Here is a 13,874-nt window from a genome sequence, read left to right on the forward strand (position 1 = left end):
TTTCTCAAACCAGACAAAAGAGAGTTCTGCAGAATTTAAAGCTCTGTATCACTGTCAGGCTTGCTATGCTTGTTACTCTTTCAATAAATGACTCAGTCTAACAGATATGCATACAAGCCTTCTGCAGCCCATGTAATGGGAAGCAACTGTATTACTATTTGTCAAAGATGTGTTGATGTTGTTCTCATCAGTAAGATGCAAATTCATTTGGGAGCATCACTGAGTTCACTGTAGCTTTTTACCATCGTGCATTTTCTTAATCACTAGATATTCAAAGCATAACAACTATTATGGGGCTTAATGATGTTTTTCAAAACCAAATGGGAGTCTTCATTCTCAAAAAGGCTGGAAAACCACCAAACTAGAAGGAAGGGGGAGGAATGGGGAATATCTGTGATGATCTGCCCACCCTTTCCCCTCCTGTTATATACTCCACTCCCATAACAACAAGCACAAGTCCTGGTTTGAAGATAGGAGTTGCATGCCTATATGCAGTCAAACTCCACAAACACAGAGATTTTATTCTTTTTTTCAGACTCCCTCTCTTTCCCAGACGGGGCAGCAGAGGACATGGCATCAGAGGAAATACATGAAACTAGTCTGACAAGGCGAACCAAGAAAGAAAGGACCAAAGATAACTTTCCTGGATGAAGGGAGAGCAGCAAAGCACCGCAGAACCACCCATAAGTGAATCTCCCATGGAAGCATTGTAAAGGTGTGAGTCTGGGTGCGGAGGAGAGAGAAAAATGGAAGAGAGAATACAATGATACTCTACCTGAAAGTCAGCTAGGTGCCCCAGTGTCCCCTGAAGCATATGCCTTCCTTGAAGCCTGTGACCCAGGTTCCCTGAACCACTTGATTCCCCCAAACATTTTGACCTCCCTCCTTCCCTGATTATTCTGACTCCAATACAATTCCACTCTGAGTCCTTTTTCTTTCTTTCTCTCAGCTTTTTGCAACCTGACCATCACTCTCTTTGTTTTCTTTCTAGGCTACATTTCTGTTTCTGCTAATGTTTTTCTGTCTGTCACTCTCTCTCTGTCTCTGCTTTTCATTCTTTTGCCCCACCTCATTCTGCATCTCCCCCTAATCCCCAGAACATTTTTCCAAACCCATTTTTATCTCTGTCTCACTTTCTTATGCATCCCTCATGCCAGGCTCCTGACCTACGTGTCTCTCCCCTTTGTTCTATCTTCTTGTCTCTTTTTCTCACTTTCTCCCTGAAGCACAGACTCTTTCACTATTGCCTGTGTCTCCCTAACACACAGCACTGTGCCTGGCACACAGCAGGTGCCTAATAAATGTTTAATGATAGATTAACTGTGCCACCTTTGTTCTCTCTCTGTTTCTTTCTCTTATGCTGAATCCTGGCTCGACTATTAATGCAACCTAAGTCCCTTTTCTTCTCTGAAACTTGATTTCCCCATTGTCACGATGAACAGATTGACCTAGATTGTCCCTAAGGTCCCTCCCAGGAGTCCCTTTCACTCCTACTATAGTTCCCGTAGTTTCAGCTCCATCCTCTCTCTGTTTCTTCCCTCCTCCATGCCTGAAGCCCTTTAATCCCCATCAATCTTACTCTCCAGGCCACATGTTGTCTCCGCGCCCTCTCAGATGCAGGAGCTTATCCAAGCCCCTCTGTCTTCAGAGATGCTGGCTACAGCTAGCGTTCCACAGGACAGTAGTTTCCTTTTCCTGAAGTCTGAAGTCCACAACACTGAAGAGACTTTATAAAGGTGAGGCAGGGCACATGATGAAGAGAAAGCAAAAGCATTTTCAAAGAAACAGAAAGGAATATTAAGAGAAACTTACAGGAAAAGAAAAACAAGGAGGAAAGTGCAACTTGTACCACCACCACTCAAAGTATAAAGTGCTAATTAGCCAGACTTTGAGACACCATAATTTTTTTTTTTAAACGATCAAAGAAAGGTAGTCCAGATTTAGAGCCAAGGGCATACAGCTTTCATAATAATAATAATTTTTTTCCACACCAGTGACTCAATTTTTATAGAGAGCTCCCTCCACCAGTAAAGAGCTACCTTTAATGTGCAATTTTTATTCATGCAGTGTTGCCTTGGAATTAGAGAAGTTTGGGGACTTACCTAAGATAATACAGACAATTTGTATCTGAGGCAGGACTTTCATCTTCTGGGCTCTTCAGGTGGTTCTCTTTCTGCTATACTTCCATAGTTCCCATATATTTAATGATTGTGTCCAAGCTGAAAACTACCAAATCTTTATTTCTAGCCTTGGTCTCTCTCCTGACCTCCAAACTCACATCAGGAACTGCCTAACATTCATTTAGAATAATTCATTTAGATAACTGCTTGGCTTCATTTTCAACTTTACAGGGTGTCAGATTATATACAAACATGAACTCTCATTCCTACAAACACAGACATATATACAGACAATGAAAGGAAGAATCCAAAAGTTCAGAGAAGATTGTCAGAAATCCTCTGCAGAAATCAGATACTTTTGCTAGGTTCTCCAGATCATAATGGAGCCCAGGTAAAACACTCTTTAAGGCCTTGGAGACCAAGTTTTTTTTCTACCTGTTGTCTAAGAGATATCCTATGGGTGAATGGGGGGAGAGAGGTTTGGACCATCCTTTTACCTGTAAGCCTTAGAGATGGGTGTAGAAGGAAAGATAAAGGTACCAATAGAGCTCCTATAGTCCTTCCCTCCTAGCATCCTAAGGAGGGACTGAAACACTAATATTCCCAAAATAAGGCATTTCTTGTCAAGAGGGAAGTATCCCAGAGCCTGTTGAAGGTTCCTCCCAAATCACAGGAAGCTTTCCTAGGTACTTAAGGGGTGAACCTCAACTACAGGGCTTGAGGAGAGGGGAAGTTTGGGAAGCTTAAGGGAAAAGGGAAGCTTGGAGGAGAAGAGAAGACAGGGGAAGCTTACCTTGACTTCAAGAATGCCTGAGACCTCAGGCTGTGCCCCACATTGGGCACCAGAAATATGATGAAAGCTAGGAAAGTACAGGAACCCCAAGACTGGCATTCCCTGGGTGGCCTGTCTGGAAAAGAATTCAAGGACTCAAGCATTCTCGCAGTCAAGGTGGTAAAGATTTATTACATTTTTCAGTGAGCAAGAGTTCTTAGGGACTCTACAACCTTAGAAGGGTACAGGTTAAGGATTATGTAAAGAACATGTGCTGAGTATGCTAACTAGGTGATTCAGGGTGGGATTAGGGAGTGGTTAAGGAGTGCTTGGTTCTTAAAGGAAGATGCACTTTTAGTATCTACTGCACAGGTATTTTACCCAGATTTCTTCAGGAAATAGACCAAGGCGGGCTGCATGGAGGTCTGGTTTTAAGCCTCAGAGGACACTAAGTCAACTAATGATCAAGGCTGACTAAGGAATACCCAAGTTGCTCCTATGGATGTCTTGTTAGACAAGATAAACATGAGGGAGTATGTACTAAATCTAGGATACATATGACTGCTCAGTGAGTAGTAAATGTCATTACAACCCAGTACACAGCCAGTTCAGTCAGTACATAACTGATTCAAATTAACAAATTCTGTAGGTGCAGCTGGCTTTTGTATCAGGAAGAGAGATCTAGGGCAGGCTGTACTTGAGCTGGGGAGAAACTGCCTGGGACAGTGTTTTGAGTCTGGGGAGAAATGTGATTTTGAGACAGAAATGTCATTTTTGAACTGAGGTCCAAACATGGGCAACCAAGCACCCCATCAGAGCCAGGTGATGTTGAGGGCCACAATGACAGGGCAGTAAAGAGGAATAAACTGGGATGGGCTGGTGCCTCAAGACTGCAAAAGGGACTGGGTGCTGTGGGAAAGTTCAGGGGGGTTGTTTTTGGGGGTCTACACTACAATGACAGGTTATTTTCCTTTTAGGGGTTCAGATCCCATCCCCATCAATCACAACATGCTTGGACTGTTTCATGATGGTTGGTTTCCCTCCCTTAAATCTCTTCACATTCCAAGGATCCTCCACTCAGCTTCCAAATTAATTTTCTTAAAGTGCAACTCTTACCATATCACCTCAACCTCTGCTCTCACTCAATCAACTGCAATGGCTCCATGTTGCCCATAGGACCAAATGTAAAATCTATTTTGCACAAAATTCTTCACAACCTGGCCCACTCCTACCTCTGCAGTTTTCTTTCATCTTCTCACCAAATACTGCCATCCAGTAACTCTGAGCTCATTGTTTTCCTCCTGATTGTTCCTCGAGCAAAAGTGTCCATCCTCATAAGCCAGGCATATTCACTGGCTATCCCACATGCCTGGAACTCTCTCTCTCCTCATTTCAGTCTCCTCTCTATTCTGGTTTCTAACTAAAAGCTAAAATCCCACTTTCAAGGAGAAGCCCTTCCTGATCCCCTTTAAAGCTAGTGGTGTCTTTGTCTCTCTCCCCCCTTTCCTCTTCCCGATTTCTCTCTCTCTGTCTCTCTCTCTGTCTCTCTCTCTCTCTCTCTCTCTCTCTCTCTCTCTCTCTCTCTCTCTCTCTCTCTCTCTCTCTCTCCTCGCTCTCTCTCTCTCTCTCTCCTTTTTCTCTCTTTTTCTCTCTCCTCTCCCCTCCCACTTTCCCATCATTCTTTTCCCTTCTCTTTCCCTCCTGTGAATTTTTTCTTGCTCCATGCTGAGGAGAAAAATCAAAATTCATTCCCAGCGTGGGTACCCCATTGGGTACCATGCATTGAACCAAGGAGGGGAAGTGACATTCTTGCCTTTCTCTCCCTCTCTTTTACTTCTGGTCACTGAGGGATATTTGTTTCTCTTTGGTATCAATTGTCAGCAGTTTTGGGTGCCACGGGTGATCCCAAACCATCTTTCAGTTACTTTTGGGAGCTGAAGTAATGACAATAAAATTGCAGGTAAGGTAGTGCAGCCAACCAGGTTGCCAGGAAAGCCCAGAGAAACAAGGACAAGTAGAATTGGAGCTTGTTTATTCACTAGCTGACTACACTTGTTTTTTTTAAGGGTATATGGGATTCAACATGATAGTAAAACACAAAACCTGATCTCCTTCTCTGGATTTCATTTGCTGTGATGCCATGTCTCCCTACACACTGATAGCAGTCTGTATTTGTTGACTGAACAGTATCTGCTGCTAGACTAGCAATTCTAGGAAAGAGAAGACTAAGAAAAGAAACAGATAGTTGGCTTCCTTTGTGGATGATAGAGGGAGGCAAGGCAAATCAGTGAGTGGGTGTGTTTACTTAATTTAGTTTGTTTCTCCCTCTGTGAATGTGCCTGTATATTAAAACCTCTGTGACTCATAACAGACTATATCTCCATGTCCATCAGATAGGGCTGTTCCCACAAGCCTCCACATCAACTTATATACACAAAGGAGAGTGGACAGGAAAGGCAAAAGAGAGGGCATTCTTGCAGTCCTCAACCCACCAGCTGAAACCCGATCATCCTAATCTTTTTCCTTCAATTTCCCCAAAGGAGTCAGAGGGGTAAAGCCTAAAATGAAATGGCTTTTTTTTCCATACCTTAAACCATTCACTACCTCAGCTTGACCTGGTTTGGATGAGACCCTGGGGAAGGTATTTGATTCCATAGGAAACACATCTGGGGCCTGCAATCCTGGAGCCTGAGTGAGCAGAGGCAGAAAACCTAGAGGCCAGGGTAGAAAATAGGAAGTAGAAAGAGAAGGATCAATGGAGGAGAGAAACAGAAAAGAAAGAAAACAGAAAAAAGAGTGGAAGAGAAGTGATAGAAACAGAGAAAAAATTAAGGAGAAAAGAAGGGCTTTACCATTAGTGCAAAAGGACTACAGTAGTGTTAAAGCTCACAAGTTCCCACTCAGTCAGATATAATTAGCTTTTCCAAAGTTATTTAGTAAGCAAATATAAAAGGAAAAATTGATATGAACAGTTATAAAACTGCAGGAGGAGCTAGGTGCTACACTGGATGAAGTGATATACCTGAATTCAGGAGGATCTCACTTCTAATCCAGTCTCAGATACTTACTAAAAGTGTAACTGGAGGAAAAACACTTAAATTCTATTTGCCTCAGTTTTTTTTCTTCATCAGTAAAATGGGGATAATAATTGCACCTGCTTAAACAGAGAAGAGTACTGGAATAAGAACTAGGATAACTACAAGGAGAATGTGGAGGAAAATGTCTTGAACCACAAAGGAGCTAAACAAAGTACATAAGAATGATGGGGCTCTGAGGAAAATGTGACTGAATTCTGAGATACCGAGACACTATTTCTCATTTTCTATCCCAATAGTTTCTCACAGAGAAAAAGAGAAAAATCTAAGAAACTATCAAAGATAATACTCTTATCTTCCTCAGTCTCCCTTTGTTCCTTCAGTCTCATCCTGAATCCCTTCTACTGCCCTCATCCATGAACACATATAATTTTTTAAAAGTATCTAACAAGGACTTTACAAAAGTGTACAACAAAATGACTTGAGAAGTCAAACTTTAGGCAGAAGATTGTAATTCAGATGATACCCCACTGGAATGTCCCAGGCATCTGACTTCAATTCTGTGCTCTTCAACATTTTGTCAGAGACTTGTTAGACACAACTTTGTCAGAAATGAAGATGATCCAAAAGTAGGAAGTAGTTAACACGGTGGATGGCAGACAAATCAAACCCAGATGCTGGAGGCACAATCAATGTGGCAGAGTGAGAGCAACTACTCACCTGAGCTCCAAGACAAACATCTTCAGATACCTCTAAAAAGAGAATTTGAACAAACCTTTGAGTGGCCAAATTCAAGAGAAGAGTGTGGCAGATTTTCAACCCAAGACAGACTGAAAGATCGATGGGAAGGATCTGTTTCACAGGGCTGGAGGAGCACACAGTGCACAGGCTGTACCAGCACAGACCCTGCCATAAGAAAGGCCAGCAGGAAGCCCTGGGGAGTCTAAAGCAGTAGCACTGCAGACTCTCAAACATATCAGCCCAGGAATGGAGTCCAGTGGGACTGAGTGAGAGAGAACAGCAGAAACCCAGGTAATTGCAGCAGATGCTCCTGAGCTATTGGCCCACAAATTCAATGTCTGTAAGTGATCTATTTGAACTTCTGGGAGCTAAGATGATGGAGTGATTGGTAAATGCTCTACTTCTCCCTTTTCCAAATTCCAGAACTATCAAGTGAAAGAGAAAATATTACAGGTAGCCAGAAATAAACAATCCAAATATTGAGGAGCTACAGTTAGTGTCACACAGGATCTTACAGCTTCTACATTAAAAGACTGGAGAGATTGGAATATGATATTCCAAAAGGCAAAGGAGCTGGGACTACAATCAAGGATCAATTACCCAGGAAAACTGAGCATAATATTTTAGGCAAGGAGATGGATATTCAATGAAATAAGGGATTTCTAGATCTTCCTGATGAAAAGGTTAGAGCTCAATAGAAAATTTGATCTTCAAACACAAGTCTCAAGAAAGGCATAAAAAGGTAAACAGGGGAAGAAAATAACTTGCTATTCTATATGGGCAAACTGTTTACAGACCTAGAAGAGAAGGTGATACTTTTTAACCTTGAAAATTACATATTTATTATGTTATATAAAAGGGAAATACATTGGTAGAGGGCGTGGCTACAAAGGAAATGATGTGAAAATAAAACTGTGATTTAAAGGTGCAAAAGGATTGTAATAGGAGATGTCAAAAGGAGGAGGCAGAAAAAGGTAAATTACATCACAATAAGAGGAAAAGAAACATATTACAGAAGAGGGAGAGAAGGGAGGGAGATGAGTACTGTTTAAGATTTACTCTCATCTTATTTGGTTCAAAGAGGGAACAGCAAACTCAGGTAAGTATGGAAACCTAACTAGTTTTACAGGCAATAGGAGGGGAAAGGGGAAAGCAAAGGGAGGGGAGGATAAAAAAGAGGGAAGAAGTAATGAGGGGAAAGCTTAGTAAAAAGGAAGGGGCCTAAAAGAAGAGAGAGAAGACTGAGGGAGGCAGTGGTCAAAAATTAAAACTCTTTTGTGAAGGGGAAGGGAGACAGGAGAACTAAAACATAAATGGGGGAAAGAGGATGGAGGGAAAGACACAGATAGGAATCATAACTGTGAATAAGGATGGGATGAACTCTCTCATAAAACAGAGGCAGATAGCATAATGGGATTCAAAACCATAATCCAACAACATGTTTACAAGAAACACATTTGAAACAAGACACACACAGGGTAAAGGTAAAAAGTTGGAGAATATGCTGTGCTTCAATTGATGTAAAAAATAGCAGGAGTAGCAATCGTAATCTCAGACAAATCAAATGCAGAAATAGACTGAAACAAAAGAAATAAGTATGAAATCTATATCGTGCTACAAGGCACCATAGACAACGAAGCAATATCATTACTAAACATATATGCTCCAAGTGGTATAGCATCCACATTTTTAGAGGAGAAGTTATGGAAGTCACAGGAAGAAATATACAGCAAAACTATACTAGCGGGGGACCTCACATCCCCCTCTCTGAATTTGATAAATCTAGCCTCAAAATAAACAAAAAAGTAGTTAAGGAGGTGAGTAGAACTCGGGATAACATGGAAATGATAAATCTCTGGAGAAAATTGCATGGGGAAAGAAAGGAATATATCTTTTTCTCAGCAGTACATGGCACATATGCAAAAATTGACCATGTACTAGAGCATAAAAACCTCACAATCCTATGAACAAAGGCAGAGATAATCAATACATCCTTCTAAGACCATAAGGTAATAAAAATTATTTGTAATAAAAGGCCATGGACAGCAACTTATAATGTGAATAATACATTATGATCAGGTAGGATTTATACCAGGAATGCAGGGCTGGTTCAATATTAGGAAAACTATCAGCATCATAGATCATACCAATCATAAAACTAACAGAAACTATATGATTATCTCAATAGATGCAGAAAAAGCCTACAACAAAATACAACACCCATTCCTATTGAAAACACTGGAGAGCATAGAAATAAATGAAGCCTTCCATAAAATAATAAGCAGTATCTACCTGAAAGTATTACATGTAATGGGGATAAAATGGATGCATTTCCAATAAGATCAAGGGTGAAACAAGGATGTCTGCTATCAGCATTGTTATTCAATATGGTTCTAGAAATTGTAGTTTTAGCAATAAGAGAAGAAAATGATAGTGAAGGAATAAAAATTGTCAAAGAAGAAACTAAGTTATCACTCTTTGCACATGATATGGTGTTATACTTAGAGAATCCCAGAGAATCAAGTGAAAAACTACTTGAAATAATAAACAACTTTGGAAAAGTTGCAGGTTACAAAATAAACCCACATAAATCATCTATCTTTCTACATATTACTTACAAAGCCCAAGAGCAAGAGCTAGAAAGAGAAATTCCAATTGAATCCTATTTATATATCATAATAAAGATAAAATATCTGGGAGTCTACCTGCCAATAAAAAAACAGGGTCTATATGAACACAATCACAAAACATTTTTCACACAAATAAAATAAGATCTAAATAAGTGGGAAAACATCAGATGCTAGTGGATAGGCTGAGTTAATATAACAAAAATGACAATTCTACCTGAATTAATTTATTTATTCTGTGCCATACCAAACAAACTACGAGATAATTACTTTCTAGAGGTACAAAAAATAATATCAAAATTCATCTGGAAGAACAAAAGGTCCAGAATATCAAGCAAACTATTGAAAAGTAATGCTAGGGAAGGTGGCGTAGCCCTACTAGATACCAAATTGTATTATAAAGAAGAAATCATCAAAACCACTTGGTACTGGCTAAAAAATACAGGGGTAGACCAGTGGAATAGGTTAGGGACTCAAGACATAATAGTCAACCAATATAGCAATATACTATTTGATAATCTCAAGGACTCCAACTTCTCTGAAAAGAACTCACTGTTTGACAAAAATTGCTGGGAAAACTATAACTGGGCATAGACCAATGCTTAACTCTGTATACAACAATAAAGTTCAAATGGATACATGATCTAGATAAAAAGAATGACATTATATAAAAATTAGGGGAGCAAGGATTAGTGTATTTGTCAGATTTATGAAGAATGGAGAACCTTTTCACTAAACAAGAGATAGACAACAATATGAAGTGCAAAATAGACCATTTTAATTACACTAAACTGAAAAGTTTTTGCACAAGCAAACCCAATGCAAACAAGATTAGGAGGGAAGCAAAAAACTGGGAAATCATTTTTGCATCTGGAGTCTGTGATAAAGGTCTCATTTCTAAAATAAATAGAGAGTCAAATTTACAAGAACACAAGTCATTCACCAATTGATAAATGGTCAAAGGATATGAACAGGCAGTTTTCAGAGGGAGAAAATAAAACTATTTATAGTCATACGAAAAATGCTCTAAATCACTACTGATTACAGAGATGCAAATCAAAACAACTCTCAGGTACCACATCACACCTCTCATACTGGCTAACAGGACAAAACAAGAAGATGATAAATGTTGGAGAAGATGTGGAAAAGTTGGAACACTAATTCGTTGTTGGTAGAGCAATGAGCTGATCCAACCACTCTGGAGAGCAGTTTGAAACTATGCCCAAAGGGCTACAAAAATCTGCATACCCTTTGACACAGTAATATCACTTCTAGGACTGTATCCCAAAGGCACCATAAAAATGGCAAAGGGTCCCACAAGTACAAAAATATTTGTAGCAGTTCTCTTTTAAGTGGCTAAGAACTGGAAATGGAGGGAATGCCCATCAATTGGGGAATGACTGAACAAGTTGTCACATATGAATGTAATGGAGAACTATTGTGCTATAAAAAATGATGAAGAGGAAGACCTCAGAGAGGCCTGAAAGGAATTATGTGAACTGATACTGAGTGAAAGGAGCAGAACCAGGAGAACTGGTTCAACCACAGTGTGGGAGAAATTTTTCTGGTAGACTAAACCCTTCGCAACAAGGTAAGGAACTAAAAAATTCCCAATGGACTCTTAAGGCAAAATGCCTTCCACATCCAGAGAAAGAACTGTGCAATTGGATTGCACAATGAAACAGATCATTTTCTCTTCTGTTCTGTTTTGTTTTGTTTTCATGGTTTCTCACATTCATTTTAATTCTTCTATGCAACATGACTAAGGTGAAAATGTATTTAATAAGAATGTATGTGTCGAACCTATGAAAGATAGCATGCTGTCTTGGAAAGGAAAGGGGAAGGGAGAGGGGATGGTGGGGAAGGAAGAAGGAAAAATCTAAGATATATGGAAGTGATTGTAGAAAACTGAAAACAAAGTAATCAATTAATTTTTTAAAAAAAAGCAGAGGTCAACAGACTAAGGTGACCACAGGTAGCACTGCTTGGAACTATCATGATGTTATTAAATAACAAAGACCAATATCTGGGAGACCTTTTTACACACTGGAGATTCTGGTGCATTCTGCCAAACAGAAATGTTGGACAGGCGCTATGTTTTCTAAGATTCTCAGATAATGGATCAACTTCTATCCCTCAGATCCAACTCCCTGTGTGTGACCACACAGATGTGATACCTTAACAGGTAGATGGGAATGATATTTACCATGGATTGACCCAATCAGAAACAGTTCCAAGTCCCATGGCACCTGAATACCCCTTGGTTCCTTTCACTGACACTTATTCACATGGCCCTGGTCTAATGTAATGGAGCCCAGGCAGAAATGAATAGTGATACTTTGATACACTTTACTCAGTATTGAATCAATAAAGGCAATTTGAGAAAACCTATAAAGAAGCTTGTACTATATATATCACCCCTCTAAGACCCAGAGGACCCCAGGTCATGCACATACTGTTAGAAACCCAGGAATTTCAGGAAAATAATAATTTGGTTTGCTAAACCTCCTACAGCTACTTCTCCAAATAGGCAAAGGAATGTAAACAGTAGAATATAACCTATAAATTATGTTGAACCCTTGATTCCTGTGGAATTGGTTTTTAGATGAAGATTCAGCAACTTGAGTCCAGGTCTCAATTTCTCCTCATGGCACAGGGCAAGGATACAGTTTCTAGTGCTCTAAATGTTCAGTATCTTTCTAATGACATAGACCTTCAAATGCTTCTTTTCACTCAGCTAATCCCGTCTGGAAGAGTAGGTGAATTCAAGAAAAGAATCCAGAAAGGTGAGCTGTGTCACAGACCACAATCTTACACCAGCATTGCTCTGTCCATGCAACAGACATTAGAAGGTATCCAGATGAGGGTGAAAAACACCGGAAGATTTTACGTTACACTGGAAATGCTAAAATAGGAGCACTGATTGAAAGAACTAAAGAGAGTAGGGATTAATGCCTAGAGAACAAAAAGACAAGGGGATATGGATATGACCGTGGTCTTCAAGAGTTTAAAGGGCCAAGACGTGCAAGACACATTATATTTCTGTCCTTGACCTCTTGGACAGAACTATGAGCAAAGGATAAGACTAGAAGAGAAATCGCTTTAAGATTAGGAAAAGAAACAGAGGTAGTATAAAGAATAGTTCTCTAATAACAAAGTCTTCTCAAAAAGGACCAGAACTTTGTGTTGATGCATGTTATAGGTGGACATCGAGGACCTTCTGGGAGAGGACAAACAGGAAATTCTACCTACATGTAAGGAAATGTAATGATGAATTTAAAGCATAATTTCATAGTAAATCTCTAGTCAGGAATGCTTACTACCCTTTGAAGAAGCCTATTCCCCTTTCTATCAGTCTGAATTGTCAGCAAGTCTCTATTTGCAACAACCCCAATCTGGACTCTTAGCAACTTCCATGAACAGCCCACCTCCTAGGTCCTGCCCCTTGGACAAAGCAAAATATACCTTATCCTTCTCCCACAGCACAGACATTCTAACGCTTGAAAATATTTAGAAGTCCCTTCTTTTACCCCAAGCCTGTCTACCCTCATTTCCTTCAAACAGTCTTTCTATGTCATGATCTCAAGATATATCCGCATCTTGATATTTTGCTGTGTGCATTCCAATCTAGCAATGTCCATTTCCCACATTTCCCAACTGGCTGCTCTCCTTTAGACTTCATTATGTTCCCCACAGACTGTGCCTTCCTCCAAGATCACATCAGTTCTGGAACTCACACCTCCTTATGCCTCCCTGATCCTAGGGCCCCTTCCTTCCTCTGATTGGCGAGGCTGAGGATGCAGAAAAGAAAGCTCCTTTCACAACCTCCATTTAAAGAAGGTGCCCAAGCCACCCATCAATTCATTTCTCACATTTCCTGTTTGCCTGTTCTCTTCCCAATTTCATCATTCCTCCAGCACGGGGCACCCCAGCACCACTTCTTTCAGTTTATTTGTCATTGTTGTCTTTCCCTAGTAGTTCCTTAATGCCTTGGCAAAAATTGTGTTAAACTTCTCTCAATTTAAACCACTACTGGTAAAGTTTAGTAGGAAAACAGATTTGGGGATATTGTCCACATGATTATTATGGATCATTGCTATATACGATTATTAGAGAGAAGGTCTGGAACAGATAAAGAAATTACATGATAATCACTGTAACCTCTAGTTATAATGGGAGAAGTGAGATTATGAAAACAGATGATTACCTTGCCAAAGTCAAAGGTATTACAGGAGTCTTGGTCTGAGTAATACCGAAGGGATGAGATGGTAGAGGTGTACTAACAGCTAACAAGACAGACTGCATCTTGGCATACTGTTCTCCCTAGGACATATTGATCTTAAACAAAATGTAGTCTCTCCTTAGGGAGGTAAAAGTTACTGGTCTAGGGCTGGTCCAGTTTATCAAGCTTCTCTTTGGGGCTTCCAAGATACAGTGAGTTACAGTGATAACTCTAAGTCTCCATGTCAAGGATGAGGCAAACTCAGATCTTGGTTGTAGGATGGTGCCATTCTCTGTGACATGGACAGTTTCCCATGGATCCGGGTCCCCTTGGTATACGTCATGACACAGCCAATTC

At 40.1% G+C, this 13,874-nt stretch overlaps 1 pseudogene; it reads right to left on the minus strand.

The window, feature by feature from the left end:
• Window positions 1–13,874, minus strand: part of LOC140504796 (interferon-induced very large GTPase 1-like) — an 89,177-nt pseudogene that overhangs the window by 25,369 nt on the left and 49,934 nt on the right.

This window comes from Notamacropus eugenii, chromosome 5 (genome assembly GCF_028372415.1).
Source record: "Notamacropus eugenii isolate mMacEug1 chromosome 5, mMacEug1.pri_v2, whole genome shotgun sequence".
In the NCBI taxonomy this organism is placed as follows: domain Eukaryota; kingdom Metazoa; phylum Chordata; class Mammalia; order Diprotodontia; family Macropodidae; genus Notamacropus; species Notamacropus eugenii.